Source organism: Dasypus novemcinctus, chromosome 15, assembly GCF_030445035.2.
Source record: "Dasypus novemcinctus isolate mDasNov1 chromosome 15, mDasNov1.1.hap2, whole genome shotgun sequence".
Taxonomy (NCBI): Eukaryota; Metazoa; Chordata; class Mammalia; order Cingulata; family Dasypodidae; genus Dasypus; species Dasypus novemcinctus.
In genome coordinates, this window is record NC_080687.1 from 106,645,659 (window position 1) to 106,671,871 (window position 26,213).

Here is a 26,213-nt window from a genome sequence, read left to right on the forward strand (position 1 = left end):
CAGAACTTAAGGGTTACCACAAATGTAGGGCAGAGAAGAAACGTTATAGCCCTGAATGTCTACATTAAAAAATAAGAAAAAGCTAAATCAAAGACCGATCGCACATCTGGAGGAACTAAAAAAAGAACATCAAACTATTCCCAAAGCAAGCAGAAGGGAAGAAATAACAGTGATTTGAGCATAATTAAATGAAATGGATAATAATAATAGAACTAACAAAACCAAAAGCTGTTTTTGAACATATTAATAAATTGACAAACCCTTAATTACACTAACAAATAAAGAAAGAAGATGCAAATAAAAGAAATCAGAAATTTGAGGGAACATCATCACAGACCCCACAGAAATAAAAAAGATCATAAAAGGAAAGTATAAAAAATAATGCCAGCAAGTTAAGACAACTTAGATGAAAAGCATGAATTTCTAGAAACATGTGGGCACTTTACATCAATGGAAGAAATAGAAGGCATCAAAAGACAAATCACAAAAGAACTAAAGCCAATGCTACCCAAAATTAACAAAAAAAAATTGAACAGAAGGAAGATTACCTAACTCATTCTATGAAATCAACACCACTCTAATATCAAAGCCAGATAAAGATGCTAAAATAAAATTACAGACCAATCTCTCTAATGAACTTAGATGCAAAAATCATCAATAAAATACTTGCCATTTGAATCCAACAACACATTAAATGAATTATACACCATGGTCAAGTGGGCTTTAGCCCAGGTATGGAAGGATATTTCACCACAAGAAAATCCATTAATGTAATAAACCACATTAACAGATCAACCAAAAAGAATATATGATAATTTCTATTGATGCAGAAAAGGCATTTGACAAAATCCATCATCATTTTTTACATAAAAACACATTGAAAGATAGGAAGAGAAGGAAACTTTCTAAACATAATAAAGGGCATATATGACATTTCCACAGTTGCTAACCTACTCAATGTTGAAATTCTTAAAACTTTCCCTCTATGATCCAGACATCAAGACACAGATGTCTACTGTTGTCACTCTTATTCAACATTGTATTAGAAGTTCTTGCTCTTGCAGTTAGGAAAGAACAATAAATAAAGGCATCCAAATTAGAAAAGAAGAAGTACAACTTTCACTATTTGCAGAGGACATGATCCTATATATAGAAAGTCTAGATTTATCTACAATAAAGTTATTTGGACTCATTAACAAGTTCAGCAAAGTGGCAGGGAATAAGATTAATATGCAAAAATCAGTAGTGATTCTGTACACTTGTAATGAGTAATCTGAGGAGGAATTAATGAAAAATTTCCATTTATAATAGCAACCTGTAAACTCACATGTCTAAAAATTATTTTACAAAGCAACCAAAATATGCAACCAGTTGATAATGGCCTCATGGAATATATTGTCTCTGACTTCATTGGGTGTCCTAGTCAAATTTCACTCAACTTAAAACCTTACTCAAAATCCTCAAAGTGGGTTTATAATTTTATAAAGTCAGGGTTTCCATTGGAAAGTGCTACACCAAATGTGATTTAGCCTGATTTTATTTGTATTTATTTATTTATCCATTTATTTATTTGCTTGTTTATTTATTTATTCATTTCACATTACATCAAATTATTTAGATTCCTCCCAGGAAATTTTTCTATACAAATGTGCAGTAATGATGTAGATTAAGGTTTCTCAATTTTTTTTCATTCATGAATTCTTAATGTATGAAGACTTGACCTTTATCATTAAAATGAAAAATAATTAAGATGTTACACAAAACCACCATGGAAAGTGATATTCAAATGAAATAAAATTGTTAATAGTAACAAATTAAAATAACTGAGCATAAATATCTTCTTGGAAGTTTCCAACCAAATTCATATTTCCAACTTATAATGACAAGCTTGAACTATTATTCAGACTAAATATCCAGTCTAATTATTTCTTAAAATTTTTATAACTCCTAATTTAGAAATCCCTAATTTGCAAAATTTCATGTCATTATTTAAAATTATATTTGACATGGTGGTTGTGGTTATAAAGATATTTCTCATTCAAGACTATTTCAGCAGAGCCCAAAAACTAAGTATTTGGGTGATACTGGCTTCATAGAATGAGTTAGGTAATGTTCCCTCTGCTTCAATATTTTGGAAATGTTTGAACAGAGTTGGTATTAATTCTTCTTGAAATGATTGGTAGAATTCACTACTGATCCATCTTGCCCTTGGCTTTTCTTTCTTGGGAGTTTTTTGATGACTAACACAGTCTTTCTTAATTGTTTTGTAGAGGAATCCTGTTTCTTCTAGAGTCATTGTAGGTTGCTCCTGTGTTTCTAGGAATTTCTCCATTTCATCTACTTCATCTAATTTATTGCTCATAATATTCTCTTCTGGTATTCTTTTTTATTTCCATGAGAGCAGAAGTAATGCCCCCTCACATTTCTGATTTTGCTTATGTGCTTCCCTTTTTTTCTTTCTCAGTCAGGTTGTCAATTTTGTTGATCTTCCAAAGAGCCAAATGTGGTGTTGTTAATTCTCTCTATTGACATTTTCTCTATTTCATTTACTAATATTCTAGTCTTTATTTCCTTCTGCTTGCTTTCTGACCTGTTTACTCTTTTTTACCTAGTTCCTCCAGGTATGGAGATAGGTAATTGATTTTAGCTCTTTCTTCTTTTTTAATGTATTTTTATTACAGAAGTTGTGAACTTATATAACAATCATGCACGTGTGTAGAATTTTTCTACAACACCCCTTCACCAACACACCACACAGTGGTGGAATATTTGTTACAGATTATGAGACAATATCATCAGACTATTACCAGCAAACATGTTCCAAAGCATACATTTGGTGCATTTTTTCCATACCCACCCCAGCATCAATACAGTACATCTTTGGCATTGATGCATGAATATTACAGTATTATTATGGTCACTCCAATTATATCTTCCCCATGCTTCTCCACATTCCTACTACCCCGCAATAGTGACGCACATTTAGGGATATAAATTTCCCTCTCATGCTTGCCTTTACCTCATCTCATTAAGTTTTGATATGTTGGGATCTCTTTTATATTTATATCAAGATATTTACTGATTCGCATTGCAGTTTTTTCTTTGCCACACTGGTTGTTTAAGAATGTATTGTTTACCAACTCTATTTCGGTGATTTTTCCATTTCTCTACCCTCTTTGTTGCTTTCCAGCATCATTTCATTATGGTCAGAAAAAGCAATTTGCATAATTTCAACCGTTTTAAAATTTACTGAGACTTGTTTTGTGACCCAACATGTGGGCTAAGCTGGAGAATGATCTATGTGTTCATGAGAAGAATATATAGAGCTTCCATTTCATTGTTGTTGCAGTCTTTTTATATTTGGTATGATCTCAGAAAGGAATTGAAAATTGTCCCTTCCAGTTCAATTTTTGGAAAAGTGTCTGTCAATATTGGTATTTCTTCTGTAAATATTTGGTTTAATCACAAGTAATACAAATGTTCACCAGTCTTTGTAACAGGAAGGTTTTAATTTATAATTTCAATTTCTAAATGGAAGTATGCCTATTCAAGCTATCCATTGTTTCTTGCATGACTTCTGGTAGTTAGATATTTGAAGAAATTTCTGTATTTCCTTAATTTGTCCAAATCAGTGGCAAAAGATTGTTTTCATCATCCCATTCCTACCCTTTTAATGGTTGCAGAATCTTTTGGGATGTCAAGTTTTCATTCATATTTTCAGTAATTTGTCTCATCTCTCTCTGTTCTTATTCCATCTGCCTGGAAATTTAAACATTTTATTTATTATCTAAGTGGACTAGCTTTTGGTGTCTTTAGTGTTATATCATTATTAATGGATTTTTATGCTGGCCTTTTTTGTTTGCCTTCTTTCCTCTGTTGTTTATTTGTGTTAAATATACTATTCTTTTGCTTGTTACAGTTAATACTGTGGTCACTAATTTGAAATGTTTTTCTTTTCCTAGTGTAGGTTACTGCCATAAATTTCTCCCTAATCACTTCTTTATATCTTGTCCTTACAAATTTTGAATTTATTTTAGTTAAGGGCAAAACAATTTTAATTTCGATTTTAATTTCCCTTTTGACCCATGTATTCTTTAGCAGTGACTGATTTAGCTTCCAATATTTGAATCTGTCATGATATATTTCCTGAATGGAGTCCTAATTTTAATCTATTATCATCAGAAAGCATATGTTATGTGATTTGCATTCTATAGAATTTTTTAAAAATATGGTTTATATTTGTATATTTTCCATATGCACTTGTAAAATAAATGTGTATACATCTATTGTTATGTAGTATTTAATAAATGAAAATTAGGTCAAGTTCATTGATTGTGCTGTTCAAATCTTACATAAAATGCTGATTTTCTTGTCTATATATTCTATCAATTATTAAGGGAAGAGTGTTAACATTTTCAAAATAATTATGGACTTATGTATTTCTTCTTGCATTTTAAACTGTTTTAGATATATACTTATATGCTCTGTATTAGATGCATATATGTTTAGGATTGCTATTACATCTTGATGAACAGACATCTTAAAAACTATAAAATGACATTTATTTGTCCTGGTAATATTATTTGCACTAAAATTGATTTTGCCTGAAAAATATATATATATTTTTCAAAAAAATGATATTTTCTATGTAATATCATATGCTATTTGCCATCTTTTAATGTTAACCTGCTTGTTTCTCTATATTTAAGTGTAATTTCTATAGACAAAGTATATTGTCCTTACATATTTACATAGTCAAAAAATGTTTACTTTTAATAGAGGTCTTTAGTCCAGTTACTTTTGATATCATATCATGATTATAAATGTGGTTAGGTTTATACCTATCACCTGTTTTTGCTTTTATACTTGTCTCAATGATCATTGTTCCTTTTTCTTTAAATTGAATATAATATTGTAATTTTAAGTACTTTTCTGTAATGTTCAATACAACTATTTTTTACATGTATTTCAACATAAATTCTGTTATACAGCAATCTTTTACCCCTCTCTAAACAACCTCAGACCCTTACATTTTTAGTTTTTCATTTCTCTGCTCTTGACTTTTCTGCTATTGGATTACATTTTTTCCCATATATTATTAACCTGTACCATTTGGATATATTAAGTGCATAATGATATATTTTTTTAATTTATTTTTTTATTATTGATTCTGTAAAAATATTACATTAAAAAAAATATATGAGGACCCATTCAACCCCACCACCCCCACCCCACCACTCCCCCCACCCCCAGCAACACTCATTCCCATCATCATGACACATCCATTGCATTTGGTAAGTACATCTCTGGGCACCTCTGCACCTCATGGTCAATGGTCCACATCATGGCCCATACTCTCCCCCATTCCATCCAGTGGGCCCTGTGAGGATTTACAATGTCCAGTGATTGCCCCTGAAGCACCATCCAGGGCAGCTCCAAGTCCCAAAGACGCCTGCACATCTCATCTCTTCCTGCCATTCCCCATACCCATTAGCCACCATGTCCACTTTTCCCACTCCAATGCCACCTTTTCTCTGTGGACATTGGATTGGTTGTGTCCATTGCACCTCTATGTCAAGAGGAGGCTCAGATTCCACATGGATATTGGATGCAATCCTCCCACTTTCAGTTGTAGGCACTCTAGGCTCCATGGTGTGGTGGTTGTCCTTCTTCAACTCCATCTTAGCTGAGTGAGATGAGTCCAATAAATCAGATTGTAGGTGCTGGATTCTGTTGAGGCTCAGGGCCTGGCTATCACATTGTCAGTCCAGAGATTCAGATCCCCTAAATATATCTTAAACCCCAACACCAACTACAACTCCAGCACAGTAGCATGAAAGTCTTATGAAGAGAGATCCCATCTGAGTCCGGATTCATCATGCATAAACACCAGCTCCAAAGAAGGGCCATCTGACATGGCAGTTAACCCCATCTGCCATGACCATAACACCCATGGATCTCTTTAACCCTCAAAGGAACCAATACCTGGGGGTTGTATCTACTTTATCTGTCTCTTAGACTCTGCTCAGTTGTGCATAAGGGCAATCCTTCTGACAGCCTCCAGACTCTTTTTTTTTAGAGACTCGTAGCCATATAAACTCAGTTCTCCTTTCCATTTCCCCCTTGCATTAGGTCAAACAGCATTTTAAAGTCATGTTATTTTATGTAGACAGGGATATTCTGCTGATCCACATTGAACCTTCCTTTCCAGGCCATTTTCCAGTTGCATCATCAGTTGGTAGTTGATAGTGATCCCTCGGTGCCAGGGAGGCTCGTCCCCAGGTGTCATGTCCTACACTGGGGGGAAGGCATTGCATTTACATGCTGAGTTTGGCTTCGAGACTGGCCACATTTGAGTAACATGAAGGCTGTCAGGAGGAAATTCCCAGGCACAATGCTGCTCTAGGCCTTGTTCTTATTTCAGGCATATCAGCTCACAAGCATAGTCATTAGCATCAGGGGCTCACTGTTGGACCCTCATTCCTTCCCGGTCCTTGCTGCTGCATCTGGGAGACTGTCACTGCTCCCCTAGGGAACATGACAGAGCACCACCGGTCAGGATCCCAGTACCCCCCCAGCTGTAGTTTTTAATTGTTGCCACTATGAGTATATCCAAACATTACCATGCATCCTGGACATATGTCCTGTATAGCTCCCTGTCAGCCATATATCATATATCACCTGTCAATAGTATCCTATATCAGTATTCCTCCATCGCCATTGTTGAACCACTCTGTGATCCAGAACTTCTTGAAAATTGAAGCCCAATATAATGTCAGGATCCCTTACTAGCTAAATGGCATATAGTGATGGGTTTAAAGGTTAGATATAGAATACGTGTTGACTTGGAAAAAACTCTACATCCTATCTTTTTCTTTTTTTTTTCCCCCTAATTATTGAACTTCTCTTAATAAGAGCCCTAGATCACAACAATTCATATATATAATATACAGCACTCCCACACATCCATCACAAAACCTTTTCCCTTCCACAGCGATACTCTTACACCCTATTCACATCATATTTACTTAAATTGATGTACAGAGTCTGAGACAATAGCTTTCAAACAAGGTGACATCTGTGCTTACATTGTGGTGCATACTTTAGGATACACAGTTTTCTAATTTTTTAGTTATCCTATGTTTTACATTATGGTTTACATTATCAGTCTGTTGTCTCCTATATGTTATGGTGTAATATTACATGTTTTATATCCATCCTTGTGTACTCTTGCGAAACTCCTCTCTTACCCCCCATTTACCTTGGTTCCACAAATTTAACATCCATTTTCCCATCCATCTTGATGCCCACGGTGACAGCCAACCTCCGTTTCCCGAGGAGCCATGTCCAGAGATAGTTGGAATAGTGTTCAGAGCCTAACTTGCTCAACTGCCCCAATGCCCTGGGAGCCACCCTTTCTCTCAAGAGATACAGTTCCCTCTATTGGATGACATTAGTCCTCCCCAGGATGTGGGTCCACCCCCACTCTCACTACTTGGGTCTCTACCCAATGATGCCACCAACTCTGGCAAAATGAGCTTTCAGACATTCCCCAGGAGCCCGTCCCGCATTGGACCATCCCCTCCGAGCATTCTAAACAGGTAACCCTCTTAATTATATTTCGGTATGATTTTCTCAGCATTTTACTCTCCACCAACACCTGACACTCTCCTATGTTCGTATGCTACCCCTCCCTCCCCCCACTTTTGGGCAATATTACCCATCCGCCCATCCCCAGCCACCCTCAAACCCGCAAAGCCCCTCCCATAGGCAACCCCTTGCCCCCATTTTATCTCTTCTTTGTGTTCATACATACCACCAGCTCGTCAGAAATTCCACCCCTGCAGATGTCGGCTCACTTCCTTCCTCCACCCCCCAATTTCCTGTAAGCCTATCATTCAGTCTCTTGCTCTCTGAGGCAGCTTGCTTATTTCATATCATTGAGGTCATGTAGTATTTGTCCTTCAATGCCTGGGTTGCTTCACTCAACATAAGGTTCTCAAGATTCATCCATGTTATCACGTGTGTTTGTAGTGTATTTGTTCTTATAGCCGAGTAGTATTCCATTGTGTGTATATACCACATTTTATTGATCCACTCATCTGTTGATGGGCATTTGGGTTGATTCCAACTTTTGGCAATAGTGAACAATGCTGCTATGAACATTGGTGTACATACATCGGTTTGTGTCCTTGTTTTCAGTTCTGCTGGGTATATACCCAGCAATGGTATTGCTGGGTCATATGGCAAATCTATGGCTAGTTTTTTGAGAAACCGCCATACCGTCCTCCAGAATGGTTGGATCCTTCTGCATTCCCACCAGCAGGGGATGAGTGTTCCCCTTTCTTCACATCCTCTCCAGCATTTGTATTCTTCTTTTTTTTTCATAGCTGCCAATCTTATGGGTGTAAGATGGTATCTCATTCTAGTTTTGATTTGCATTTCCCTGATAGCTAGAGATTTGGAGCATTTTTTCATGTGCTTTTTAGCCATTTGTATTTCATCATTGGAGAAGTGTCTGTTTAAATCTTTTTCCCATTTTGTAAATGGGTTGTTTATCTTTTTATTTTCAAGATATAGAAGTTCTTTATATATGCAAGTTATAAGTTTCTTATCAGATATATGGTTGCCAAATATTTTCTCCCATTGTGTGGGCTCCCTTTTTACTTTCTTGACAAACTCCTTTGAGGTGCAGAAGGCTTTAAGTTTGAGGAAGTCCTATTTATCTATTAGTTCTTTTGCTGCTTGTGCTTTTGGTGTGATGTTCATGAATCCATTTCCTATTACAAGGTCCTGTAGATGTTTCCCTACACTGCTTTCTAAGGTTTTTATGGTCTTGGCTCTTATATTTAGGTCTTTGATCCATCTTGAGTTGATCTTTGTATAAGGTGTGAGATGGTAATCCTCTTTCATTCTTCTACATATGGTTATCCAGTTCTCCAGACACCATTTGTTGAATAGGCTACTCTCTCCCAGTTGAGAAGGTTTGGTGGCTTTATCAAATATTATGTGGTTATATATGTGAGGTTCTATATCAGCACTTTCAATTCAATTCCATTGGTCTGTGTGTCTGTCCTTATGCCAATACCACGCTGTTTTCACCACTGTAGCTTTGTAGTATGTTTTGAAGTCAGGTAGTGTGATTCCTCCAATTTCATTTTTCTTTTTCAGTATGTCTTTGGCTATTCGGGGTCTCTTTCATTTCCAAATAAATTTCATAGTTAGTTTTTCTAGTTCCTTAAAGAAGGCTGCATTGATTTTTATTGGGATTGCATTGAATGTGTATATCAGTTTTGGTAGGATAGACATCTTAATAATATTCAGTCTTCCTATCCATGAACAAGGAATATTCTTCCATTTATTTAGGTCTTCTTTGATTTCCTTGAACAGTCTTGTATAGTTCTCGGTGTATAAGTTTTTTACCTCTTTAGTTAAATTTATTCCTAAGTATTTGATTTTTTTACTTACTATTGTGAATGGTATTTGTTTCTTGATTTCCTCCTGATCTTGCTCATTATTGGTGTACAGAAATGCTACTGATTTTTGCGCATTGATCTTATACCCTGTGACTTTACTAAACTCATTGATGAGTTCTAGAAGCTTTGTTGTAGATCTCTCAGTGTTTTCTATGTATAGGATCATGTCATCTGCAAATAATGAAATTTTGACTTCTTCCTTTCCAATTTGAATGCCTTTTATATCTGGTTCTTGACTCAGTGCTTGAGCAAGTACTTCTAAGACAATGTTAAATAGGAGCAGAGACAATGGACATCCTTGTCTTGTTCCTGACTTTAGAGGGAAGGATTTGAGGATTTCTCCATTGTAAACAATGTTGGCTGTAGGTTTTTCATATATACTCTTTACCATGTTCAAAAAATTTCCTTGTATTCCGATCTTTTGAAGTGTTTTTATCAAGAAAGGGTGCTGTATTTTGTCAAATGCTTTTTCTGCATCTATATATATAATCATGTGATTTTTTTCCTTCAGTCTGTTTATATGGTGTATTACATTGATTGATTTTCTTATGTTGAACCATCCTTGCATACCTGGAAGAAATCCCACTTGGTCATGGTGTATAATTCGTTTAATGTGTTGTTGAATACGATTAGCAAGTATTTTGTTAAGTATTTTTGAATCTAGGTTCATTAGAGAAATCGGTCTGTAATTTTCCTTTCTTATGGTGTCTTTGTTGGGCTTTGGTACTAAGGTAATGTTGGCATCATAGAAGGAGTTTGGCAATGTTCCTTCTGTTTCGATTTTTTGGAATTGTTTCAGCAGTATTGGTGTTAGTTCTTTCCAGAAATTTTTGTAGAATTCACCTGTGAAGCCAACTGGCCCTGGGCTCTTCTTAGTTGGGAGATTTTTAATGACTGATGCTATCTCTCTGCTTGTGATTGGTTTGTTAAGATCATCAGTTTCTTCTTTCATCAATATGGGTTGCTTATGTGTTTCTAGGAATTTGTCCATTTCCTCTAAATTGTCATTTTTGTTGGAATATAGTTTTTCAAAGTATCCTCTTATGATAGTCTTTATTTCTGTGGGGTCAGTGGTGATATCATCTTTCTCATTTCTTATTTTGTGTATTTGCATCTTCTCTCTTTTTTTCTTTGTTAGTCTCGCTAAAGTTTGTCAATTTTGTTGATCTTCTCAAAAAACCAGCTCTTTGTCTTGTTTATCTTTTCAAGTGCTTTCTTATTTTCTATTTCATTTAGTTCTGCTCTTATCTTTATTTCCCTCCTTCTTCTTCCTGTTGGGTTACTTTGTTATTGCTTTTCTAATTCCTTCAAATGTGCAGTCAGTTCTTCAATTTTTGCTCTTTCTTCTTTTTTGATATATGAGTTTATGGCTATAAATTTCCCTCTCAGTACTGCTTTTGCTGCATCCCATAAATTTTGGTATGTTGTGTTATCATTATCATTTGTTTCAAGGTAGTCATTGATTTCTTTTGAGATTTCCTCTTTGACCCACTGTTTTTCTAAGAGTGTGCTGTTTAATTTCCAAATCATGGTGTGAAATCTGGGCCTCTGTCCCTTGCAAATTTCCAGCTTCACTCCACTGTGGTCAGAGATATTGTTTTGTATGATTTCAATCTTTCTGAATTCATTCAGCCTTTCTTTGTGGCCTAGCATATGGTCTATCTTGGAGAATGATCCATGTGCGCTTGAGAAAAATGTATATCCTGCTGTGTTTGGGTGTAATGATCTATATATGTCTATTAGATCCAGCTCCTCTAATATATTGTTCAAATGTTTTGTTTCTTTAGTGATTCTCTTTTGAGATGTTCTGTCCAGAGTTGATAGTGGTGTATTAAAATCCCCCAGTATAATTGTAGATGCATCTATTATTTCACTTAGTTTTTCCAGTGTTTGCCTCACATATTTGGAGGCACCCTTGTTAGGAGCATTAATATTTATGATTGTTCGATCTTCTCGACAGATTTTCCCTTTCACTAAAATGTAGTATCCTTCTTTGTCTCTCACAATTGTTTCACATTTAAAGTCTATTTTGTCTGATATTAATATAGCGACTCCTGCCTTTTTTTGGTTATTGTTTGCTTGTATGATTGTTTTCCAGCCATTCACTTTCAACCTCCATGCATCTCTGGGTCTAAGATGTGTCTCTTGTAGACAGCATATGGATGGGTCATATTTCCTTATCCAACGTCCCAGTCTGAATCTTTTGATAGGTGAGTTTAATCCATTGACATTCAGTGTTATTACTTTCAAGGAATTGTTTGTGTTAGCCATATTTTGATTGGATTTGTGTTTGTCATATTTTGTATTTTTTTCCTTCTATTTTTGTCTTTTTTTGTTCCTCTTATATTCTCCTCCAGCTCTGCCTGTCCTGTTTTTTCCTTTCTTCCTGCAGAACTCCCTTTAGAATTTCTTGAAGGGGAGGTTTCTTGTTGGTATACTCTTTCAGTTTCTGTTTATCTGCGAATATTTTGAACTCTCCATCATGTTTGAATGCTAGTTTAGCTGGATAGAGTATTCTTGGTTGGAAATTTTTTTCCTTTAGTACCTTGACTATGTCATACCACTGCCTTCTTGCCTCCATGGTTTCAGATGAGAAATCACACTATCTTATGGAGCTTCCCTTGTATGTGATGGTTTTCTTTTCTCTTGCTGCTTTTAGGATTTTCTCTGTCTTGAGCATTTTATAATTTGACAAGTACATGTCTTGGGGTGGGCCTGTTGGGGTTTATAACTAGTGGAGTGTGCTGTGCTTCTTGGATATGTACATCTGTCTCTTTCAGTAGATTTGGGAAGTTTTCAGCCATTATTTCCTGCAACACTCCTTCTGACCCCTTTCCCTTCTCTTCTCCTTCTGGAATGCCTATAATACATATGTTTGAGCATTTTGCATTGTCATTCAGGTCCCTGAGTCCTAGCTGGATTTTTTCTATCTTTTTATCGACCCCTTCCACTATCTGTTTGATTTCTGATATACTGTCTTCCACGTCACTAATTCTCTGCTCTGCCTCTTCTAGTCTGCTGATATTGGCTGCAAGTGTATTTTTGATTTCTTGAACTGTGGTGTTCATTCCCATCATATCTGTTATCTCTTTTGCGTATGTCTGCAATTTCCCCTCCAAGTGTTGTCTTCATGTTGTTAACCTCTTTCATTACTTCATCAAATTTGTCGGTCATAAATGTTCTGAGATCTTTCATTGCTTGTGTGAAGTTCTGCTCCCCTTCCTGATTTTGTTTGTTGATTGGATTCAGCCATGTTTTCCTGATTACTTGTTTGATTTGTAGTTTTTTGTTGCTTTCTCATCATCATTTTATCTTGACGGGTTTATTCAGTTCCTTAGCTTCTTTGTCTACTCTTGGAGATTAGTTAGCTGTTGTTTTTCATAAGTGTTATATCTTCTCTTTGTCACTTTGTTCTTCTTATTCTAATTTCTTGTTGCTGGTTAAGTTCACTTTAGAGGAAAGTGTTAGTGCTGGGGAAAGGCAATTGTGTAAGCAAGGAAAACGTGTAAAGTAGTATTAGTGATATATGTTAACAAAGCAAGAATATGTGATCTGGGAGGGTGAAGGTTAGATTTGTGTAAATTGTGTAGAGTTATAGCAGTAGGTAGAGTACCTATTATGAGGTAGATGACTGAATATGGGAGGAATATGGTATGCGCTAAAAAGCTATTGTTTTCATGAGAGAGGGAAAGAGAAAAGAAAGGTAATAGTTTCAAGAGTGGATAACAGAACACAAAACAGAGGTATTAGAAATTAAGAGTTAGACACTTTGCGGATCAAAGAAAGGGTGATGGGAGGTGGAATATAGGAGAGACAGTAGATGATGGTGGATATCAAGATGTAGGGGAAAGGGGATAGTGTTGGTAGCCTAAGTCAGTTCACACAGAAATGAGGCAGTGGAGGATGTGAAAACCCAGCAAATGTGAGGTGTTCCCTGCAGCACTTTTTATATAATTGAGTTAAAATGAAATAAGTAGAAAAAAAAATTTAAAAAAAACCCTAAATAATTGAATAAAAAAAAGACTTTAGGGGATACACTGGGAGAAAAGACTAAGGGATAATGCAATAGTAGCAATCAGGACATTAAAAAAAAACATAAGGTAAAATGAAAATAAAAACCAAACAAAATGAAATGATAAAGAAAAAATGCAAATGTTGAAGGCTAGGGCGTTCAAGGATCTCAGTTGGATCTCAGGGCATGATGGATTCAGGGGTGCAAAGTCTGAGTTATTGAAGACTCAAGAGGTGTGAGTCTTGGGTATGGGCCACCAGAATTTAGGGGATTCAGACCTGGCAACGTCAAATCTGGTCAACAGGAAGCCTAAGAGCCCCGCAGTGTAACACAGCCCTCAGGGAGCCCTGCAGCTGGGTGTCAGCCTTATAGGGGAAGTCAGATCTGCAAACTCTATATTATGTCTGAACCCTGCAATTCACTTACTCAGTAGGGTTTTTTTTTTTAGTAGGTAAATCGACAATTCAGCTTTTGGACAGCTCCCACCCTGTGATTCCAAAAAACGGCCAGCTGAGGGCGCCTCTACACCGCAGTCAATTTACTGAAGCAGATCCGAAGCCCCCCGTGGGTTGGGTTCCAGTTGGAAATGCCGAAAACGGATTCCAAAACCGGAATTCCCAAGCTTCGCGAAATATTCCCCAATTGGCTTCCTGACGTGTCCCCCTCCCTCACCGCACCCTGAAACTACCTCCCAATTATGTCCCTTTATTACTAAGAGTCTAATTTTGTTGCATATCGGCAGCCGGGCCTGAGGGGCGGGGCTCCAGGCGGAAGCTCTATTATGTGTGTCCGCAATCAAAAATTCCCATGCTTCACAAAACGCTGTCTGTCTCCCCAAATCGATTCGCAAAGGCGTCCATTTCCTCAGCCTCTCAACAGCCTGCCCAGGATTCATGAATTCCCTAGCACCACAGAGCCACCAAAAGCGCAGCCGGAGCGCCGATACTGCGGTTCCCCCGCCCCACCAAGGAATGAGCAACCCGTCTGCCGATCTCACCTCCGGGCAATAGAAGCCAAATTATATCTTATAGACCAATCCTCTCCGTTACCTTTCCACCAAATCGATGTCCAGACACTTCCTGCCCTGCAAAAATCCTGAAAAAGCCTGGCCTCGGAGAATCTCCAGCGGCGCCCAGCCTCCTTTTCCCACGAGAGACCGCAAAGCAAGTTCACTCAGCCACCATCTTGGCCCCTCCTTCCATAATGATAAAGAGATTGAATAATAAGAAAAAAAGCCTTATGTAATTCCCAATATATCATCATTTCTTATGCTCTTCATTTATGTTTATCTATGCTCTGCTTTACCATTATTATCCTTATGATTACAGAATTTCCTTTACTATTTATTCTTATCTTGGACTGTTTTTGATGAGTTCTCCTTTTTTGAAGAATGGATTGTGTTTTTTACTTTTTCCCTCTCTTCTCCTTAGAGGTCTCTAATTACTGGAATATTGGGCCACTTGAATTTCTTCCATTGAACACTTACACTATTTATTCTTTTTCTCACTGTGTTTCATTTTAGATACATTCTATTACTGTTTCAAGTTCACTGATCTTTTTTCTTCAATGCTTTATCTGCCAGTATTCCCATCTGGTGTATTCATTCACATATTTTATTTCTTAAGCCATTAGAAATTTGATTTTGTTCTTTCTTATATCTTCCAAGTTTCAAGTTATTTTTCCTGTACATATAGATAACATGTATATTTGACAATGGAGCAAACAATTTATTGGGGAAAGTATAATCTATTCATTTAATGGTACAAGGAACAACTGAATATCCAAATGCAAAATAATGCAAGTGTACTTCTACTTCACACCATATACAAAAATTAACTCAAAATGATCATAGCCCTAAATCTAAGAGATAAGTTATTAAAATCTTTGAAGAAAACAACAGGGTAAATATTTGTGGCTCTGCACTAGACATTCTTTTAATAAATATGAGAGCTAAGACACATGTATCAACAGAAAACATAGTTAAATTTTCTGTTTCAAAGGACATGAAGAAATTGGAAAAAATTATAGAATAAGAGAATCATAGAAGTGAGAGAAATATTTGCAAGAATTATGACATTTATATATACAAATATATATTTATATATGTAGCAATAATATATCTGATAAATTGATTGCAATCAGACTATAAAAATAACTATTAGAATCAACAATAAAATTTTATAAAAATGATTAAAATGGGTAAATATACATTTTTATTTTGGGGTGATGAAAATATTTTAGAATTAGATAGTACCCATGATTGCATAACCGTCTGAATCTAATAAAACCCCTGACTTGCACACTTTAATAGTGTGAATTTTATGATATGTGAATTATATTTCAGTAAAAGTTTTAAAAGGAATATATCCTAATTTTTACTTTATTTTTAATTATCTTTTTTAAAGCTAATAGATCACAGAAAGTATTACATTTAAAACATAAAATACATAAGATCACACAAAATGTTACATTAAAAAACATACACCCCACTCCCCACCCCACCCTCATCATTTTTTAATTGTATTTTTTTAAGATACATAGATCACAAAAAGTGTTACATTAAAATATATGAGGTTCCCATATATTTCCCCCCATCCCACTCCTCCCACATCAACCACCTCTTTCATCATTGTGGCATTCATTTCATTTGATGAATACATTTTGGAGCACTGCTATACTCCATGATAATAGTTTACATTGTAGTTTACACTCTCCCCCAGTCCATTCAGTGGGTTATGTCAGGGTATATAATGTCCAGCATCTGACCTTGCAATATCATTTAGGACAACTCCAAGTCCTAAAAATGCCCCCATATCACATCTCTTCTTCCCTCTCCCTGCCCTCAGCAACTACCATGCCCACTTTCTCCACATCAATGCTACAATTTCTTCCATTACTAGTCACAATGTTCTATAGTAGAATATCAGTAAGTCCACTCTAATCCATATTTTATTCTCCATCCTGTGTCTATGATGTCCACTCCACTTCTATATCAAGAGGGGTTTTAGATTCCACATGGATGATGGATGCAATTCCTCTGCTTGCTGTTGTAGGCACTCTTCGTTCCCTGGTGTGGTGGTTGACCATTTTCCCCTCCCTGTTGGCTGACATGAGTAAGTCCAATGAATCAGAGAGTAGGAGTTGCAACTCTGCTGAGTCTCAGGGCCCAGCTGGCACATAGCCAGTTCAGAGATTCAAGTCTCCTGAGTATAAACCAAACCTAGCACCAACCACAGGTTCAATAAAAGTGACAGAAGAGACCTGTGTAGAAAGGTCACATCTGAGTCCAAATCCATCACACTCAGAAACACAAATTCCAAAGGAAGGCCCACTGACATGACACTAAACTCCAGGGACAAATGCCATGACCATAGAACCTGTGGGTTTATCTTATTAATATACAACCATAGGTATGCAGTGGCAAAGTGGGTGATGCAGGAACATACCTTGGATTAATTTTTGTAACTGTAAAAACCTAGGTCAATTAAATAATATGATTTGAAAAACTATAGTATATCAAAACACAATACATTAACATATTTAAAAAGTATGAACTAAATTCATGTGTACTATATGGGAAAATAATATGGTTATAATTGTTTCAATATCTTTTCCACTAATTATATTGCCTGTATCAGGTTTGCAATGACTTGGTTATTTTCCTACAAAGGGTCATATTTCCCTAATTCATTTCATGCTGGGTAATTTTTTATTGAACTGTGAATTTTATCATTTTAAATCCTGGATATTTTTATTTTCATATAAATACTCTTGAGCTTTGCTATGAGGCTCAGTTATGTTACTTAGAAACAGTTTGAGTCTTTGGGGACTTGCTTAAAATATACTTAAAGGTGGGTAGGAGCAGTGGTCATCAGTCTAGTTTCTCCCCACTATCAAGACAATATATTCCTGTGTACTGTAACCCAATACCCAGAGTGTCTTTATATTTTCTAGTTGACTCTTGGTACCAGGGACAATTCCTGGATACGTGCATCCATCACTGATTGCTATTCATACTATTTTTTAGGGTTTCTCTCTCCACCCCTGGGGAGTTTCCTTACACTAATGTACTGAGCAATAATTGGCCAAGTACCTGATGGGAGCCTCTCTAGATCCCCAGGATTTAACCTCTGTGCAGCTCTGTACTCTCTGATCATCTGTCTTATGAAGTTTCAATTTCTTGACCCCTCCATACTCTGGCTTTATTTCCTCATCTGACAGCTTCTGCCTGGAATCAGCAACCTAAGCCATTAGCTGGGAATTCCTTCAAGGCAGAAACTGGAGCAAGCATAGGGATCACCTCATTTTCCTCTCTTCTCTCATGGATTATCATCCTCAACTGCTTCACTGCCAATGTCATGAGAAATACTATTTCACATATTTTTACCTTATTGTTTTAAGGAGGTATAAATCCATTCCTTGTTATTCCATCTTTGGCAATCCAACTCTAATTAAATAAATATATTATGTTAACTAGTATGATACTTTTGTTATTTAATCTTATGAAACATCATTTTTGGTCAGTTATTATATTCCAAATATTCAACAGTAATTATCTTTAAATATTTGCTACTTTTAAAATTAGTAATTTTCAAACACATAATATGGAGTAATATAACTTGCTAGATAGAAGTGTTATTAAATGTTATGGACCAGAAAGGTAGAATGTATAGAAAATGAACCTCAAAAGTAATGTAACATATAAACAAATTTAGAAACTTACAGAATGTCATGATTAAATACAGGTTTGTACAAATATTAATGTCAGTAAGTATAGATTATTTTCTGCAGAGAATAATGTACAATGTTCACTGATCACAGTGAAATTTCTTTTAAATTAATGATTTTATAGAATCTTTATTTTAGAATTTAGTATGTTAAGTTTTGATGTTACAGTCTCTACCAAAACCTTTAAAACTAGTTTTTAGAAAACCAGTAAACAATCAATTTTTACACAACAAAAAATTCATTTTAGAAAATATGACAAAAGAGAAAATGTTAGAAAATAATGTTTTTTTAACAGGTGGAAGAAATTATTTCAGATATCATAATTATCAGTAACTCACATTGAGTTTTATAAGCAAAAGACAATATTTTCACATAATATTTTAAATGTGATATGTATCAGGTTATAGGTTGTTTAAACATAAGGAAATGAAAACACTGAAAGTCACTGAGGGAAATGGTAACTTGGGCAAATAAAGATAAAATGATAGTCAAACTATATCATGCCAAAACAATTTTGATATTACAAAAAAAGATATTCTTAAGATTGTGACCCCCTGTAATAATAAAACTTCAGTTTAAAAGTAAAATAAAAATTCTAAATTAAGCTTCAATTAATAAATCAGATTCAACTATATAAATCAAACATGATAAAGCCATAAGAAGAACTGGATCAGAGTGACAGATTTCTACACAACACTATAACTCTACTTTGGAATTAAGATCATCACCAATAAGAAATCCCAGTTAGAAATTATAAAGTAATTGAAAATTGTCTACATTTGATATATGGGTCAAACTAGCAATCAGGTAGAGATGGGAATATGGCAGAGTAGGGGGCACCAGGGCTCAGTCCTTCCAAAAATAGCCATTAAACAGGCAGGTACTATCTGAAATAACTGTTCTGGGGCACAAGAGGCTGGAAGAACACTGTAAAGCATCGAGGGAAGAGGAGGAGGAAAAGGCTGATGAACTGCAGTGAAGAACAGTGAGGTGTTCTCTCTGCACAATGGCTATGGGCACCCATCCCCCACTCTCATGGATGGATGCCTTGAGGTCCAGTCCCTGGCCTGCTCACTGTTGATAGAAAGGGACATAAAATTATTCTTTCCCCAAAGCAAGAGTGGGAATGGCCAATTACTAATCACAGCTTTTGTTCAGCAAATTTGGATCCCTGGGTACTGGCTCTGAACTTTTCTTTCAGCACATCCCAGACAAAAGCAGCAGCATATATTGTTTAAACCCCACCCTGGACAGGTTCAGAGTTGGTGAAGAATTACAGATGCAGTGCGTCCTCAAAGGTGCAGGGGACGTTTAGCTGCTAGGTTTTATTTCCCGAGTAGGCCAGGAAAGCACGGATTTAGGGAGCTATCCGGGGCACTTTGAAGCTCCTATGAACCCCCTTCATGGATTCATGGCCTTGTTTTGACTCAGAAATAATGGCCTGGGAAAGTCACTCAGGTATGACCAAATCCCAGAATTGCCTTCCAGACAAAACAGCTAGGGACAAGGAAAGGAATGTAGAACACTATAGAGTCAAAAGAGAAACAAACTGAACAGTTCAAGATTCTTATAGAAGGAACCAAGGAACAAAAGCTGTCTCCTGATACATAAAAATAAAATTTCAAATTTCCCCACATTTCCAGGGCAAGTATAAGATGAAGAATAGCTGAAAAAAATCTGATCAGTTAATCACAGGCCCTTCTCAAGTCCTAGAATAAGGTGGACTAAGTATCTAAGAAGAGTCTTAACACAAAGCCAACCAACAAAAATCTTTAAGCAAGAGGAAGAAACTGACCTTCAGGGTAAACTCATTATGATAATAAGAAGCCTAGACATTATAAAAAACTACAAGACCTTCTAAGAAACAGGAAGTTATGGCCCAGTAGAGAGAAGAAATTAACACTTCAGCAGAGATTCAGAAGTTGGAATATTTTTATGATGTCCTTTCATAATCTGTAACAAATGTTCCAAAGCAATGTAAGGTGTTGGTGGAAGGAAGATGTATGGGAATTATGCATGTTATGCATGACTGTCTTGTAAGCTCATATATATATATGATTATACATAATTATATATAGTTTAAATTATATACAGATATAATTTAAAAATACACCTGAGGAATACATCAGAAGATATGAATAGCAGAAGAAAGAATCTGCAAAACAGTAGACAGAAGAACAAATAGAGAAAGGTAAGGAAAAATTTGAGCAAAGCCTTGGGGATTTGAATGACAGCACAATGCACCCAAACTATGTGTCATGTTACCCCAGAAGGATTAGAGGAGGGACAAGGTGCAGAAAGAATATTTGAGAAATAATGTCCAAAACTCCCCCAACTATTATGGAAGGTATAAATACACATTAAAGAGTATAATGTACTCCAAACAGAATAAATCCTAATAGATCTACTGTGAGACACATAATCAAAATGTCAAAAGCCTAAGATAAAGAAGTAATTCTGAAAGGAGGAAGAGAAAAGTGATTTGTTGCAAAAAAGGGTCCTCCTCAATAATGCTAAGTGTTAATTAGTATTAGAAACCATGGAGATAGTAAGGCAGTGGTATGATATATTTATGGTACTGAGAGGAAAAAATGCCAGCAAAAAATCCTTTATCTAGCAAAAAGTACTTCAAAAATGAGAGAAACTATAAAGTATTTGCAGATGAACAAAAACTGAGAGAATCTGTCCTAAGAAAGTAGTTCTACAAGAAGTGCTAAATGGAGTTCTACAAGTTGAAAGGAAAAGACAGGAGAGAGTATTTTGGGTTTTTTTTTTTTGTTATGTTTTTTTAAATTTATTTATTTTTTAATTCATTTTTTAAATATTACATTCAAAAACTATGAGGTCCCCATGTACCCCCCCACCCCCCTCACCCCACTACTCCCCCCATAGCAACAATCTCCTCCATCATCATGACACATACATTGCATTTGGTGAATACATCTCTGAGCATCACTGCACCTCAGGGTCAATTGTCCACATCATAGCCCACACAGGAGAGAGTATTTTGAAGTAATGTGAAAACATGAAGATTATCAGTAAAAGTAACCATAAGGGTAAAAAGAGAAACAAAAATACATGTATATGAATTATAAAAACCAAAGGTTATAAGGGATGAAATAAGTACTACATTTGCAGTAATAATATTGGATATTAATAGGTTAAACTCCCCAATTCAAAGACAGAGTGGCAAAATGGATTAATAGACTTTAAATGCAAAAATCAAGAAGACCATCAGATTATAAAAGGGAAAATACCATATTTGTTGGTGATGTGATTGTATATTAAAAATGCTGAATAATTACCCAACAGCTGCTAGAAATAACTGAGTTTGGTAAATTTGAAGGTCACGAGGTCAATGTATACAAGCAAATTTTATTTCTATTTGCTAACAATGAACTGTTAGAATAAAAATTATAAAAAATTAACATTTACAATAACATCACAAAACATCAAATACTTGAGGGTAAATCTGAAATAACAATGTGAAGACATGTATACTGAAAGTCATAAAACAATACTGAGAGATATTAGGAATTCTACATAACTTGAAATGCAAATTGGGTTTATAGTTGGGAAATATGAATATTGTCAAGATGTCATTTTCCCCCAAAATTATTGTACAATTTAAAATCAATCCCAATCAAAAATCCCAACAGAGCTTTTTTGATGAAATTGACAAATTGTCCCTAAAATTCACGTAGAAATACCACAAGAGTAAAAAAAAAGAAAAAAAAAAAAAGAAAACTAAATTTGTCAAAACATCTTTAAAAAATAAGAAAAAAATTGGAGGAGCAAAATACCTGATTCAAGACTTATAAAATTGGAGTAATAAAGCTAGTGTGGTATTGGTGGAAAGAGAAACAGACCAACAAAACAAAAAAGTTCTAAAATCCATCCTGTATGTGTGCGTGTGTGTTTGTGTGTGTGTAACTGACTTTTGACAAAAATACAAGGACTATTGAGTAGAGAAATGATAGTATTTCAAGAAAGGATACTAAAACTTTTGAATCCATATGCCAAAAAAGGCCTTTGATCTAGAATTTGTATCATATTTAAAAAATAGCTAAAAATGACCACATACTTCAATGTAAAGATGAAAGTATAAAGCTTGTAGAAGAAAACACAGGCAAAAATCTCTTTGACCTCATGTTAGGCAAAAATATTTTAAATAAGTAAACAGAAGATCTCTCTATTATAAATAATTTATTTTAAAAAACAATTGCTAAATTGGATTTAAACAAAATTAAAGCTTTCACTCATAGAAGGACATTGTTAAGGGAATGAAAAGACAAACCACAGCCTGGGAGAAAAGTTTTGCAAATCATATTTCATGAATAGGCATGTGTTGACAAAACACAAAATGCACCCAGATCTCATTAATAAGAAAATTAATAATCAAATGAAAACTTAGGTGCAAAATATTTAACATACAATTCACCAATGATATAAGATGGCAAAATAAAAATTTTAAAAATTTCAACATCATTCATCATGTGGGAAATTCAAGTTAAAACAACAATACCTCTATGTACTTATTAAAATGATTAAAATTAGATATATGTAAATGTTAGAGAGGATATGGAAAATTCAAAATTCTCACAAGCTGATGGTAGGACTTAAAGCTAGTAAAAACTCTTTGAGTATTAGTATAGAAATTTCTTAAAAAGTTAAATATTTCCTTACTACATAATCTATCCATTCCAAGGTACTTACCTAAGAGTAATGAAAGCTTAAGTTCATATAAATATTTAAATACAACTTATTTTGTAATAGCCTTGATCTGGAAACAACTGAAATTTCTATAAAGAGGTGAAATGGTAATTCAGTATCTAAACAATGCAACATTATTCTGCAAGGAATCAACTCTAGATATATGTTACAAGTTAGATAAATTTCAAAATTATGCTGAGTGAAAGAAACTAAGAAACCAAGAAAAAGCAAGAAAAAAGTACATATTTATAAATTCATTTATATTAAACTCTTGGAAAAAGGGATCATTTGTTGCCTGAGGAGTAAAGGGATTGGGGGAGGGTCATGAATTAACCATTATAACTGGGCCCAAGGAAGCTTTTGGTGTGATAAAAATAATGTTCTTATCTTGATTATGGTAATGGCTTCCCCAGTGAATATAAATATCAAGCATAAATTGAACACTTTAAATGTACACATTCATTGCATGTCAATTATAGATTAATAAAGCTGTTTAAAATGAGAATTTAAGAATAAAATTATTTTATTTCATTAAATCTTCACTCTATTATGAAAAATATCAATTATTAATTTAGCTAATTATAAAATTTGTAGGTAAAATATTTATGGTTTGCTTTCCTTTGGGAAGGACTGATTTGGTTTTGGTTAGCTGTATTCAAATTTCTATAGATATTTTTAATAGTAGTACAGAATTATTTTTATATCATTGTTATCTGATAGTTAAAAATAATTTATAATATGAAGTAACATAACCATGAATATTTATCCATCCAGTCATCTGTTCTTCCAGTTTAAATTTTATTCAGCACAAGTCCTACAATTTATATTTCTTATTGGTCAGGAAAGGTAATTGAAATGTACCCTATCTTCTAGATTATGTACTTCAACAATTAAACAAAATCCTTCCAAAATGCCATAGTGTTAAAATGTAATCTGCTTAAGTAGCACCAATATTGAGCTAAATACAGGATGATTGATGGGACCCATGGCAACAAAAATCAGTGAGAGATTCTGCTTTCCCTAACTCAGAGCTGGCTTGACATCTTTGTTCCTTGGGCTGTATTATCAGAAGGTTCACATGGGGATGACAATAGTGTAAAAGATGGGTGCTACTTTCCTTGGCTCCATGGAGGAGATGCAACTGAGTTGTTTATACTGAAAGAAAACAGTACCAAAAAAGGGCACCTCAGTCAAGTTGGAGGCAAATGTGAATAATGCTTTCTGGCATCCCTGCACCATATGAATCATCAGAATGGTTGAGATGTTGTAGATATATTAAACCAAGACTACCAAAATATTCTGGTAGTAAAGGTGCCACATAAACCAAGAGCCAATTGATTCATAAAGGTATTTTAACATCTAGGGACAAAAAAGGGGGCATCAATGAAAAAAATTATTGCCCTCATTTTAACCACAGAAGGACAACCTATGGTTCACTGTTGTTTGAGTGATGGTACTTACTACACCCCACAAGTAGGACCACAACACTGAAAGTACACAGACATTGTGAGACAGGCTAACAGGAAATAGAAGAAGTCTGCATTTGGCAATGAAGTGGTCAGAGGCCACAGCAGCCAGAAGGAAGTCCCCCATGGTTCAGAAAAGAGATAAGAAGAAGAAATAAGAAGCACAACTGTTACTGGATTCTATCTAGGTTCTTGGCTGTGCTGCAGAAATGAATTTCAAAAGCACACCAGGTGAGTTAGGCCAGTAATTTATTCGAGTAGGGAGGGAAGAGAAATGGGATAAAATAACAGAAAATAACAGAGCAGGGATCCCAGGAAGAGAGAAAAGGGATGAAAGGAATGAAGAGGGCTGATTTACAAGCTACAATTCCCCATTATAGATTATAAATCCCCAGGTTTACATGTGTGGCCATGTGGTGGAGGGAAAATGGTGAAAACGACAAAAAGAGGGCAGGATGGTGTATAGGCAAAAAGAGCAAGGCGAGAGCCTGTGCTACAGTTTGTGCCTGGATTTTAAACTGTTAATTATTCTGCCCCTTTCCTAATAGGAGCAGAGGGGTTCCAGTTGTTTGCTCTTTGGACTGATTATCCCACCCATCAATTCCTTAGTAAGGACCCAATGATAAAATTTCTAGGGAACATCTGGACCTTTCCTTGTTCTCAGAAAGGAGTCTTTGTTCTGGGTAGCAGAATCCTGGAGGTGGGGTTCCTCCTGCAGCCATCTCGGGGGTTTCTGATGTCCACATGGACTCTCTGACAGGTTCCCTACCTTACTATTCCCTACTTTACTAGCCTGCTTCACAACCACAAAAGGAAACTGTGTGGTCTTTTTTCAAGAAGGTCACAGAGTTCTGGGTGCAACAGTGGAAGAATAGCAGATGTCCAGCAAGTAATGAATTTGGAGGAAGGAGAACTTGGGAGTATGGTGGTGGATGTCAGTCCTGATAATTACAATCATGCCGAAGTTCCCAACCACAGCCAAGATGTGCAGGATCAAAAACATGAGAAATAATAATGGTGTGTCTCCTTAGATCCCCTCTGAATCCAAGTAGAACAAACTCTGAGACAAGCATAATATTTGCCATTTTGTAAGTATTTGGCCAATCTTTTTGATCTGATTCCAGGGTCTGTTCTTTTGATCAATTGTTTTTGACCCATTAACTGAAGTCTTTGTAATGACAATATATAAGGTCACATGAATTTTTTTATTGGGCATATTACCCTTTTGTGCAAAACAGTCACTGTATGTATTAGAATTCCACCAAAATGTGCATGATCATGAGGTCTCATTCTGTCTAGGTTAATATGATTTATGAAAGTGGGAAATAAAAGTGTACAACTCTCTCACTTTCATTATCTAGTATGTATGACAGAAACCTTTAAATAGATGATTGCCTAGATGCAATCATTACTAATAGCATATGATTTTCCTTTTGGTGTTCCCAGGATATCATGCACTGATTGCTTGTATCTGGAAATAAGGTGGAAAAATCTAATGTAACATTGTCAAGGCAAAAACCCTCAGGGAGCCCCAACTCCCACCGGCAGTGGGAGGGTTCTGGTGAAGGAAGGAGAAGGGTTTCCATTCTGTGGGTTTGGTTGCCTCTACTCCCTTTGAGCTCTGAGGAGCATACCAGCTGGAAAGAGGTAGCCCTAGGAAGAGGGGAGAGGTGAAACTGCTTAGGCAGCCTGATTTACCTAGCCATCCTGGGATAGGCCTGGTGGAGGGTGGAGTCAAGCAATTAACTAGTCCTGTGCTGAAAACTATCAAAGTTCCAACTCCCATATGGGAGGCAGGCAGTAGGAAGCACTTAATAA